The sequence below is a fragment of the Oncorhynchus tshawytscha genome, linkage group LG07 (assembly GCF_018296145.1).
Source record: "Oncorhynchus tshawytscha isolate Ot180627B linkage group LG07, Otsh_v2.0, whole genome shotgun sequence".
Classification (NCBI taxonomy): Eukaryota; Metazoa; Chordata; class Actinopteri; order Salmoniformes; family Salmonidae; genus Oncorhynchus; species Oncorhynchus tshawytscha.
In genome coordinates, this window is record NC_056435.1 from 37,401,804 (window position 1) to 37,415,515 (window position 13,712).

Genomic DNA, 13,712 nt, shown 5'->3' on the forward strand with positions numbered 1-13,712 from the left:
TGTTTTGGAGAACACATTGGGAGGGATCTTAATCATAATCTTTATTTTTTTGTGGTCAATTAACCATTTCTTTGTGGATATTGATATGTGCTTGGGGTTATTGTCTTGCTGGAAGATCCACTTGCAGCCAAGTTTCAGCCTTCTGGCAGAGGCAACCAGGTTTTTGGCTGAAATGTCCTGGTACTTGGTAAAAGTTCATGATAGGGCCCCAGGACCATTGGAAGAAAAATTGCCCCATTACATGAAAGATCCAACATCATATTTTACAGTTGAGATGAGGTGAGGTAATGAGATGAGATGAGGTAATTTCTGCATACAGTAAGCATTGTTCTTTTGAAGGCCAAACCCACCGTTGGTGAGCATGGCCAACGAGCTCTATTTTTGTGTCATATGACCATCGTTGTGCCTGGGAAACCATCCATAAAAGATTTAAGGGGCCAAACCATAAGGCTATGGGCCCAAAAGTATGACAGAGCTACCCTTGAGCACTCTTTGATATTCCTGTCATGGTATTGGACACATTAATATGCAGAATATTAAATCTTAGAACATGCAGGGAAAGTATTCTGTTAGATATCCTCTCTAGACTCAGACCCTTCTCCCTCTCTTCTCTTCAAGCCATGAACAAAAGGGTGTGAATGAGACAAAGGGGTGAAGACCCTGGAGTACTCCATGCACAGATCACTGCTCATACAAGAAGACTAGCGACTGTAGGCTAGTTAATGACTTCTCCCACCCAGCTTTACCCACTAACGTTGGCACAGTGTTAGTCAAGTCTCTAATGTGTCTGTGATGTATCTTCTCCCTCCAATATGTAGTCGATACTTTCATCACACTTTCACACTCAGTCTCAATCAAATGTTATAGAGACTGAGCGTGTTCAAGGGACTTTTTTCATGCAGGAGAAAGTTGGAGGGAACGATTGATTATAGTATTGATTACAGGGAGAAGAGGGAGTGAGCTGTCTACCATTGCCAGACATGGGCAGCCAAAGCCTTGGCAGAGACCCCTCCAATCCCCCCACAACCCCCTTCCTCCCCACCTCTCTCCCCCTTCCTCCCTCCTTCTCCATCCCTCCCTCTCCATCCTTGCTACTACCAGTACTACTTTAATCCATTTTGTCATGGCTCGGGATCAATATCCATTTTCCTGGGCCTTGGGGAGGGCCTCTTGATTTGCTGTTCTTTCACAGTGGCAGGATTAGCAGCCAATGAGCCTGCAGCATCCGTCTCCCCTGGGCCACCAGAGCTACACAGAGCATGAGAGGAGAACACGTAGCTTACATTTGACGCTCACACACACTGCGTTGTGTGACCTCTCGTGTGTGTTACTGGATTACACAAACATGGATGTGAAGTTGTCTGAACTCTGAAGCCGGTTTATAATGTGTATATAATCATATTTGAATGCCACATACTGGTATTCTTCATATAATAATGTAATTCCGTGAGTTGGTATTTGTATTTACTATGGATTCCCATTAGCTGCTGCCAAGGCCGCAGCTACTCTTCCTGGGGACCAGAAAAATTAAGGCAGTTATACAATTTTAAAAACATTAATTACAGTATTCACAACACACTACGTGTGTGACCTCAGGCCCATACTCCGCTACCACATATCTACAATGCAATATCATGTGTACGTGTGTGTATAGCGCGTATGGTATCGTGTTTGTTTGCATGTGTCTGTGCCTATGTTTGTGTTATTTCACAGTCCCAGCCGTTCTATAACGTGTATTTTTCCTTGCAAACAGTAGAATCAGATTTAAAAAGCAACAATTACCTGTAGTCATGGCTCGTTGTAGTACTGTGGGCCTCCCATAGTCTGTTCTGGGCTTGGGGACTGTGAAGAGACCTCTGGTGGAATGTCTTGTGGGTATGCATGCGTGTCTGAGCTGTGTGCTAGTATTTTAAAACAGACAGCTCGGAACCTACAGCCTGTCAGGACCTCTTACAAAAACAAGTAACGAGGAAGTCAATTTCTTCCACTTAGAGCCATGAGAGATTGACATGCGTGTCATTAAGGTTAGCTCTCCGTGTACTTTTAAGGGCCAGCCATGCTGCCCTGTTCCGAGCCAATTGTAATTTTCCCAAGTCCCTCTTTGTGGCACCTGACCACACGAATGAACAGTAGTCCAGGTGCGACAAAACCAGAACCTGTAGGACCTGCCTTGTTGATTGTGTTGTTAAGAAGGAAGAGTAGCGCTTTATTATGGACAGACTTCTCTCCATGTTAGCTACTGTTGTATCAATATGTTTTGACCATAACAGGGTAACTCAAGCAGTTTAGTCACCTCAACTTGCTCAATTTCCACATTATTCATTACAAGATGTAGTTAAGGTTTAGGGTTAAGGGAATGATTTGTCCCAAATACAATGCTTTTAGTTTTGGAAATATTTAGGACTAACTTATTCCTTGCTACCCTTTCCGAAACTAACTGCAGCTCTTCAGTGTTTGTCATTTCAGTTGCAGTAATAGCTGTGTAACATCTGCTTCCAAATCACACTCTCAAACACATCGATCCCCTGAATGCAGCTCACTTTCCAGCCCACACTTTCAAACACATAGATCCCCTCACTCTCCAGATCCCAATCACCTGAATTCTGATCACCTATATGTCATTTACACACACTATTTAGTTCAGTTCTTTTCACCCCATCATTGTGAGGTATTGTTTGTTTTGATACACTTTCTATTCGGAGCGCTGTTTATTTACATATTAGTCCTCCCGTGTATCGTAGTTTTTTGGCCATCCTCAATAACAATGCTTTTTTGGCTATTCCCTGCCTGTACTCAGATTTCCTGTCAACCTCTTGCCCGATGTCCCAGACTACGTTATTAGCCATTTCCCAGCCTGTACTGTTACCCTTTTGGAGTCCCTGTGTATGACCTTCTGCCTGCCCCTGGACCCAGCTACCTGCCTCCTCCTGTGGTCCTTTACTAAGAAACACCTGCTGCACCCTGCGCTTGAAACCAGCACTCTGTCTCCCATCGTACTCATTACAAGCTGACGTGTATAGTGTTGAGTCATCTGCATAAATAGACACACTGGTCTTACTCAAAGCCAGTGGCATGTCGTTAGTAAAGATTGAAAAAAGCAAGGGGCCTAAACAGCTACCCTGAGGAATTCATGCTTCTACCTGGATTATGTTTGAGAGGCTTCCATTAAAGAACACCTGTGTTCTGTTAGACAAGTAACATTTTATCCACATTGTAGCAGGGAATGTAAAGCCATAACACGTACATTTTTCCAGCAGCAGACTATGATTGATAATGTCAAACGCTGCACTGAAGTCTAACAAGACAGCCCCACAATCATTTTATCAATTTCTCTCAGCCATTCATGAGTCATTTATGTAAGTGTCGTGCTTGTGAAGTGTCTGTGCTGTTATGTGTGCTGAAAGTCTGTTGTCAATTTGTTTACTGTGAAATAGCATTGTATCTGGTCAAACACAATTTTGTCCAGAAGTTTACATAGGGCTGGAGAGGAGTAAGGATCGGACCAAGATGCGGCGTGGTAAGTGTTCATGACAATTTTAATAAGAAAAGCACTGAACACTATGAAATACAAAACTATAAACGATAACGTGAAATAAACCAAACCGAAACAGTACCGTGTGGTGAAAAACACTCACACGGAAACAAACACCCACAAACCAACAGTGAAACCCAGGCTACCTAAATATGGTCCTCAATCAGGGACAATGATAAACAGCTGCCTCTGATTGAGAACCATATCAGGCCAAACACAGAAATAGAAAAAACATAGAAACACAAACATAGACTGCCCACCCCAACTCACGCCCTGACCATACTAAATAAAGACAAAACAAAGGAAATAAAGGTCAGAACGTGACATGTATTGTATCCATTTAGCATTTCAAGGTCGATTTGATTAAGGCAGATCAAATTAGTAGTGGGCCATTTTATTTTTTAAATTTTTTTTTCACCTTTATTTAACCAGGTAGGCTAGTTGAGAACAAGTTCTCATTTGCAACTGCGACCTGGCCAAGATAAAGCATAGCAGTGTGAACAGACAACACAGAGTTACACATGGAGTAAACAATTAACAAGTCAATAACACAGTAGAAAAAAGGGGAGTCTATATACATTGTGTGCAAAAGGCATGAGGAGGTAGGCGAATAATTACAATTTTGCAGATTAACACTGGAGTGATAAATGATCAGATGGTCATGTACAGGTAGAAATATTGGTGTGCAAAAGAGCAGAAAAGTAATTAAAAACTTTTTTTTTTAAATTCTCATCTTCCACTCTCATTGATTCAAAATCAGAATGCTTAAACAGTATATGATCACCAAAGGGGGAACAATCAATGTCACCCAGTAAAGTGATGACAGCACTTTGCTAGCTCTCCTCTCGGAGTTGATGGAATAGACGTGTGCACCGACAGTGCCACGTTATGGGGAAAGTGATTCTCTTACACCTCCTCCTCTGCCTTGTTTGTGCATCTCCATGTATTATAGATGGGCTTAGTAAACATAGTGTCAAAATTTAATGAAACTGATTTTTTATTTGCGAATTATGGTGGAAAATAAGTATTTGGTCGATAACAAAAGTTTATCTCAATACTTTGTTATATACCCTTTGTTGGCAATGACAGAGGTCAAACGTTTTCTGTAAGTCTTCACAAGGTTTTCACACACTTGCTGGTATTTTGGCCCATTCCTCCATGCAGATCTCCTCTAGAGCAGTGATGCTTTGCAGCTGTTGCTGGGCAACACGGACTTTCAACTCCCTCCAAAGATTATCTATGGGGTTGAGATCTGGAGACTGGCTAGGCCACTCCAGGACCTTGAAATGCTTCTTACGAAGCCACTCCTTCGTTGCCCGGGCGGTGTGTTTGGGATCATTGTCATGCTGAATGATGGAAGGAGGTTTTCACTCAAAATCTCACGATACATGGCCCCATTCATTCTTTCCTTTACACAGATCAGTCGTACTGGTCCCTTTGCAGAAAAACAGCCCCATAGCATGATGTTCCATGATGCAACTCAGCATTCTTTGTCCTCCAAACATGATGAGTTTAGTTTTAACCAAAAAGTTCTATTTTGGTTTCATCTGACCATATGACATTCTCCCAATCTTCTTCTGGATCATCCAAATGCTCTCTAGCAAACTTCAGACGGGCCTGGACATGTACTGGCTTAAGCAGGGGGACACGTCTGGCACTGCAGGATTTGAGTCCCTGGCGGCGTAGTGTGTTACTGATGGTAGGCTTTGTTACTTTGGTCCCAGCTCTCTGCAGGTCATTCACTAGGTCCCCCGTGTGGTTCTGGGATTTTTTGCTCACCGTTCTTGTGATCATTTTGACCCCATGGGGTGAGATCTTGCGTGGAGCCCCAGATCGAGGGAGATTATCAGTGGTCTTGTATGTCTTCCATTTCCTAATAATTGCTCCCACAGTTGATTTCTTCAAACCAAGCTGCTTACCTATTGCAGATTCAGTCTTCCCAGCCTGGTGCAGGTCTACCATTTTGTTTCTGGTGTCCTTTGACTGCTCTTTGGTCTTGGCCATAGTGGGGTTTGGAGTGTGACTGTTTTAGGTTGTGGACAGGTGTCTTTTATACTCATAACAAGTTCAAACAGGTGCCATTAATACAGGTAACGAGTGGAGGACAGAGGAGCCTCTTAAAGAAGAAGTTACAGGTCTGTGAGAGCCAGAAATCTTGCTTGTTTGTAGGTGACCAAATACTTATTTTCCACCATAATTTGCAAATAAATTCATTAAAAGTCCTACAATGTGATTTTCTGGATTTTTTCTAATTTTGTCTGTCATAGTTGAAGTGTACCTATGATGAAAATTACAAGCCTCTCTCATCTTTTTAAGTGGGAGAACTTGCACAATTGGTGGCTGACTAAATACTTTTTTGCCCCACTGTATATATATATATATATTTATTTATTTCACTAAATTTGATCTTTAGAAAGAGAAGAGGCACTGTGAAGAAGAAATATATTGTATCTGTTTTTTAAAGCTAAACTTACTTTTTTGAGTCACCTCTGGTAGCAGAGCATTCCACGATGACATGGCTCTATGGTTTGGGTACAGTGAAGAAACCCATAGTGGTGTGTATGGTGGGGTATGCATGTCTGTTTGAAGTCATAAATAAATAGATTATACAAGTGGTTAGGCATGTTCAACACACAAATGTTTCTTAAAACATGTTTGTTGATGTTATGTGTGCTGTTAAGGGCAAGGCATGCTGCTTTGTTTTGAGCCAACTGCAACGTTGCTAGGTCTTTCTATGCTGCATTAAACCTTCATTAAATAATTTTAAAAATACAAATGTAAACAGGATTTGTAGGCCATATTGCCCAGCCATATTGCCCAGTGTCTGTGTTCTTTTGCCCATCTTAATCTTTTATTTTAATTGGCCAGTCTGAGATATGGTTTTTCTTTGCAACTCTGCCAGTTTTCAGCTGTGCTAACATCATTGCAAAAGGGTTTTCTAATGATCAATTAGCCTTTTAAAATGACAAACTTGGATTAGCTAACACAGCGTGCCATTGGAACACAGGAGTAATGGTTGCTGATAATGGGCCTCTGTACGCCTATGTAGATATTATATTAAAAACAATTTAAAAAGCCGTTTCCAGCTACAATAGTAATTTACAACATTAACAATGTCTACATTGTATTTCTGATCATTTTGATGTTATTTTAAAATGGACAAAAAATGTGCTTTCTTTCAAAAACAAGGACATTTCTAAGTGACCCCAAACATTTGAACGTTAGTGTAGGTCCTGGATGGCAGGAAGCTTGGCCCTAGTGATGTACTGGGTCGTACGCACTACCCTCTGTCTTAATGTGTTTGGACCTTGAAAGTACAGGGAGTACAGGAGGGGATTAAGCACACACCCCTGATGGGCCCCAGTGTTGAGGATCAGTGTAGAAGACATATTGTTGCCTATCCTTACCACCTGGGGGCGGCCAGTCAGATAGTCCAGGATCCAGTTGCAGAGGGATGCTGTTGATGTGAGCCATGACCAGCGTTTCAAAGCACTTCATGGCTACCGATGTGAGTGCTACGGGGCGGTAATCATTTAGGCAGGCTACCTTCGCTTCCTTGGGTACATGGACTATGGTGGTCTGCTTGAAATATGTAGGTATTACAGACTCGTTCAGGGAGAGGTTGAAAATGTCATTGAAGTCACTTGCTAGTTGGTCCACGCATGCTTTGAGTACACATCCTGGTAATCCATCTGGCCCTGTGGCTTTGTGAATGTTGACCTGTATTAAAGGTCTAGCTCACATCGGCTACCGAAAGCGTTATCACACAGTCATCCAGAACAGCTGGTTCTCTCATGCATGCTTCAGTGTTGCTTGCCTCGAAGCGAGCATAAAAGGCATTTAGCTCATCTGGTAGGCTCGCGTCACTGAGCAGCTCGCCGCTGGGGTTCCCTTTGTAGTCCGTAAAAGTTTTAAAGTCTTGCCACATCCGACGAGCATCAGAGTCAGTGTAGTAGGATTCAATCATAATCCTGTATTGATGCTTTGCGTGTTTAATAGTTCGACGGAGGGCATTGCAGGATTGCTTACAAGCATCCGGATAAGTGTCCCGATCCTTGAATGCAGCAGCTCTAGCCTTTAGCTTGATGCGGATGTTGCCTGTAGTCCATGGCTTCTGGTTGGGATATGTACGTACAGTCACTGTGGGGACGACGTCGTTGATGCACTTATTGATGAAGCCGATGGCTGAGGTGTTATACTCCTCAATGCCATTTTATGAATCCCGGAACATATTCTAGTTGGTGCTAGCAAAACAGTCCTGTATCGTAGCATCCACGTCATCTGACCACTTCCGTAATGAGCGAGTCACTGGTACTTCATGCTTTAGTTTTTGCTTGTAAGCAGGAATCAGGAGGATAGAATTATGGTCAGATTTTCCAAATGGTAAGCAAGGGAGATCTTTGTATCCATCTCTGTGTGTGGGGTAAAGGTGGTCTAGAGTATTTTCCCTCTGGTTGCACATGTGACATGCTGGTAGAAATGAGGTGAAATGGATTTAAGTTTGCTTGCATTAAAGTCCCCGGTCACTAGGAGCACAACTTCTGGATGAGCATGTTCTTGTTTGCTTATGGCCTTAAACATTTGGTTGAGTGTGTTCTTAGTGCCATCATCGGTTTGTGGTGGTAAATAGATGGCTACGAATAATATAGAAGAGAACTCTTGGTAGATAGTGTGGTCTACAGCTTATCATAAGGTACTCTACCTCAGGTGAGCAATAACTTGAGACTTCTTTAAAAACCTCTTGAGACTAGGGGGCAGTATTTTGATGTTTGGATGAAAAACATGCCCAAAGAAAACTGCCTATTGCTCAGGCCCAGAAGCTAGAATATTTATATAATTGGCAGATTAGGATACAAAAACACTCTAAAGTTTCCAAAACTGTCAAAAATATTGTCTGTGAGTATAACAGAACTGATATTGCAGGCGAAAACCTGAGGAAAATCTAACCAGGAAGTGCTGTTTTTCTGAAACCTCTCTATTCCATTGCAAGCCTATCCTACATTTAAAGGGATATCAACCATATTCCTTTCCCTATGGCTTCCACAAAGTGTGACCAGTCTTTAGACATAGTTTCATGCTTTTATTCTGAAAAATTAGCGAGAATGATCACATCGCGTCAGTGGATAGCTAGGTGTCCCCAGATTTGTGCATGCACGATCTTCTATTGAAATGGCTACCGTCCGGTTGAAATATTATTGTTTATTTATTGTAAAAACAACCTGAGGATTGAATATAAAAAATGTTTCACATGTTTCTACGAACTTTACGGATACTATTTGGAATTTTCGTCTGCCCGTCATGACCGCACGAGCCTGTGGATTACTAAACAAAATGCGCCAACCAAATGGAGGTTTTTGGATATAAAAATCATCTTTATCGAACAAAACTAACATTTATTGTGTAACTGGGAGTCTCGTGAGTGCAAACATACGAAGATCATCAAAGGTAAGCAATTCATTTTATTGCTTTTCTGACTTTCATGACCAATCTACTTTGCTGCTAGCTGTTTGTAATGTTTTGTCTGCTGAGAGCTGTCCTCACATAATCGCATGGTTTGCTTTCGCCGTAAAGCTTTTTTGAAATCTGACATGCCAGGTGGATTAACAACAAGCTAAGCTGTGTTTTGGTATATTGCCATTGTAATTTCATGAATATTAAATATTTTTTGTAATTTAATTTGAATTCGGCACTCTGCAATTCACCGGATGTTGACGAAAATGATCCCGCTAAAGGGATCGGTGCGCCAAGAGGTTTTTAATAATAGACATCGTGCACCAGCTGTTATCGACAAATAAACACACACCCCCGCACCTTGTCTTACCAGACGTAGGTTCTCTGTCCTGCCGGTGCATGGAAAATCCCGCCAGCGCTATATTATCCATGTCGTCGTTCAGCCACAACTCTGAAATATAAGATATTACAGTTGTTAATGTCCCATTGGTAGTATAATCTTAATCTTAGTTCATCCATTTTATTTTACAATGATTGCACATTGGCCAATAGAACAGATGGCAGTGGGAGTTCTCACTCGCCTACCAATTCTCAGAATTCGCCTACGAATTCTTCACCCAAATGACCAGGATTTGGACACATCTCCGAGGGTAATCGCTGTTCTGATGTCCAGAAGATCTTTTTGGTCATAAGAGAGACGGTAGCAGCAATATTGTGTACAAAATACGTTAACAAATAAGTTACAAACAACGCAAAAGAACTAACATAGCACAATTGGTTAGGAGCACGTAAAACGTCAGCCATCCCCTTCTGCTCCGTTCTACATATGTGGAATCATGTAGTAACCAAAAAAGTGTTAAACAAATCAAAATATATTTTATATCTGAGTTTCTTCAAAGTAGCCACCCTTTGCCTTTATGACAAATTTGCACACTCTTGGCATTCTCTTAAACCAGCTTCATGAGGTAGTCACCTGGAATGCATTTCAAGAAATCGAAATATATTTTATATTTTTAATTGAAATGCATTCCAGGTGACAACCTCATGAAGCTGGTTGAGAGAATACCAAGAGTGCACAAAGTTTCCTGTATTGGCTGTGTACTTTAGCACCCTTACAAAGACTTTTGGTGGATGTGGTCTTGCATGTGTCTTGGGTAGATGTCTTTGCGGTGTGCCAAAAATACATTAGCCCTTAGTGCACATTTTCTTTAGAGCTCTGCATTGTTTTCTTAAATAATATTGAATGGTACATTGCAGCGCGGGTAATGTGATGAAATTATAATTCTTCCAAGTGGCGCAGCGATCTAAGGTATTGCATCTCAGTGCTGGTTTGACCCTGGTTTTGATACCAGGCTGTATCACAACCGGCCGTGATTGGGAGTCCCATAGGGAGGTGCATAATTGTTCTTAACTGACTTGCCTAGTTAAATAAAGGTTAAATACAAACAAATAAAATAAAATACATCTCTGTAGCCATAATGGCTACTTCTGCCAAGGCTGGGGCCACACATTCTCTCACGTTCTTAGGTCGTTCGTTCCAGTGTGTATTATTATTGTCTTTGCTCCTATTAGTGTCGTTTGAAATTACTTTGATGGCACTCTAAGTCATGGGGGACCATATTTTTCTCACCTCCATGCCAGGTAGTAGATTATAATTGAGTGCTAGAGGCATCACTACAGACCCTGGTTTGATTCCAGGCTGTATCACAACCGGCCGTGATTGGGAGTCCCATAGGGAGGTGCATAATTGCTCTTTCCCATAGATGTTTGCCATTGGATTCACAGAGAATGACTCCAATCCCAGCTTGTTCTTGGAGCTCAGCTGAGGTTAGGTGGGAGTATTGGTTGAGCTAGCAGAGGTGGTAGGGAGGTTGTTATTTGTTGGAGTGGGATTTTCTGGAGGGTTGGAGAGGGATCTTCTGGAGGAGACTGGTTGGTGTTGGTTGGAGAGGAATTGGGTGGGGCGGGATCTCCTGGAGAGCTAGTGGGGGTGAGTGGGTGGAAAACAGGCAGAAGTGGGCTGGGGTTAGTGACTCTGGGTAGCTGCTCCTTCAGGGCTTGTGTGGTTTCCTCTTCCCTCTCTGTTCTTCAGGGCCTGTATGGTGTCCCCTTTTATCTTCTCTGAACACCTCTGACTTCTGATGCCAGGTTTGTTTTCTATCTATCTATTTATCTATCTATCTATCTATCGCTTTAAAGGCCCAGTGCTGTGGATGTGTTGATATATTATGTTGGTATGAACACAGTAAAGAATAATGATGATGATTTATAATTTTGATACTTCTCATTGAATCTGTAAGCCTAGAATAGTGTGTAATGATCTGTGATTGCTATAAACAGCCAGTGGGCATCCAAAAGGCAAATGTATTGTCGGGTAATTGACTTCTCTTTAGGATGGGCGGTATCCAGATTTTCATACCTTCACACAGTTCCTGTACCATACCGGGGTACTGTATACTGTATTGCCGTCAGTGCACCCAAGGGGCACTATTTATTTAGAAATATAAGAAATTAAATTCATGTAGGCAGCAGGGATCTTGATCACTGTAACCAAGAAGCTTGATCTTGACATCTAGCCACTCAGCTAGCAAGTTAGCAAACCAAATGCATAGCTGAAGACCTGAGCTGGAGATAATTTATCTTAGATGGTTAGCTTATAGTTATACGCAGTGGTGTAGCAAGCACCCCTTAGCTTTATTGCTCCCCAAACCATAATCTTTTTTTGTTACAAAATTGAAGGTATTGAAAATCATACCGTCGGTATTCGAAAATATCCCGGTATACGGTATGTATGGTATACCTCCCAAGCCTGCTTCTCATACAATTGTAAGTGCTTTGTAAGTGTTTTGCTGTCCTCAATTCAAAAGTTTCACTGTTATTTTGAACAACTTAACTGAATAAAATTTTCATGTGAACTCACATCATATGGAAGGACCTGGATTTTTTAATCAAGATCCTTATCACATCGTGCCATATGTTTTTTTTGTCCTCTCTGTATACAAGTAGCTATGACGAGTTTCTTCCTGTGAGTGAATTCCTGCCTTGCGAAATGGCCAGCCTGAGCCATCACACAGATATTTCCTATTCACTCTTATCACATTCTTACCAGCAAATCCAGGAAATGGCTGTTTTTAAGTTTTCAACCTGATCCTTCCTCTCCTGTGCTCTCTTCCCCATCTATTCTGAAGCATTCTTTCCTTTTGAACTTGGCCTGTATTTGAAGACTTTTCATGACTTCACATTTGGGTTTTCCTCAGCGGAAATGCATTGAATTGGCCACAATGACAAGCACACAATCCAAATGATTGTGATCATAGTCACGCACACATATACTCCTTTTTTTTTAGCCTAACCCACAGTGCCTGGGACTGTGGGGGTTAGAGTGTGAGTGCAGTGGGATTTGGGCCTCTTCCCTCTGACCCAGTTCACATGCTCTCAATGTCTCCTAGCTCCTCTCTTCATAAGCACTAGAGAGGATCTGGTTAGCCTTACCCTTCTCACTCATGCATGGATCAACAGTGATACTGTACCTTCACCTCATCTCTTGACGGTACAGTCTTCTTTATGATGGTTGTTACTGAAATTCCAAACCCTCTGTCACATTAGCATCGTTAACACCATTTTTGCCTGAGATTTTGCCTGAGTTTCCCTGTTAAATGACTGACACTTATTCTCAGTCAAGCGACATGTATTCTCTGTTCTACAGACCATGTACATTTCTACTTCTCTGTCAATCAATACTCGTTTGGAGTGAAATTGAAAATACAGGCACTTCGCTCATAGAAATGTGTGAAACTACTTTTCTAGAGCTGTGCAAGGGAGAGGATCTCTGCAGCAATATGTAACAGCCACCTTAGTGATAGTGATGCAAGGTGGCCAATATCATTATCACCATTTTAATATCTCCTCCAGGCACTTGATCAATGACATGTTGACAAGGGCGTCTATCACTGTAAAGTGACCTCGCCGTCAACCGTCAGCAATATGTATGGATTAATTACTGTGCTTTATCACTCATACCTTCAAGTGCTTCATTTTGTCTCTTCACTGGTTTTGCTCCATCTCTCTTTACTTCTATCTAGATTTAGATCTGTCCTCTCTATCTCAAATATACCACCAATGAAACTACCACTAAACTAAATTGGGATTGTGCGGTGCAGTTTGTTCAATATAGATTTCAGCAGAATGTGTTGAGGGTGGACCTGGCATTGTTCTGAAAAAAAGCTCAGAGGAAGAGCATTTGACAGGACAACAAAGAGAATAGTTAATCCGATTTGTTTCTCTTTTTCTTTTTTGACATTTTTTACTGTTTTTAGATTTCTTTCATTTTTGTGGTGGTGTTCCTTAAATCCTGCGCCAAATGCAATATAAAAGGGAATGTGTTTAATCCAGGGATCTCCAACCCTGTTCCTGGAAAGCTACCGTTCTGTAGGTTTTCGCTCCAACCCCAGTTGTTACTAACCCGATTCAGCTAATTTTTAGAATCAGGTGTGCTAGATTAGGGTTAGAGCAAAAACCTACAGAATGGTAGCTTTCCAGGAACAGAGTTGGAGAGCCATGGAATCTGTCACTAGCCATTGTCATCACTGGCTCCTAATGGGAAATCCACAAACAAGAAACTGTGCCTAGTATTGTTTTCATAGGGCACAGAATCAAGCATGAATTTACCCTGGAAACTCTTTGCTGGCCCTTTCACACATAAACACAAACACACAGTCACAGTCATACA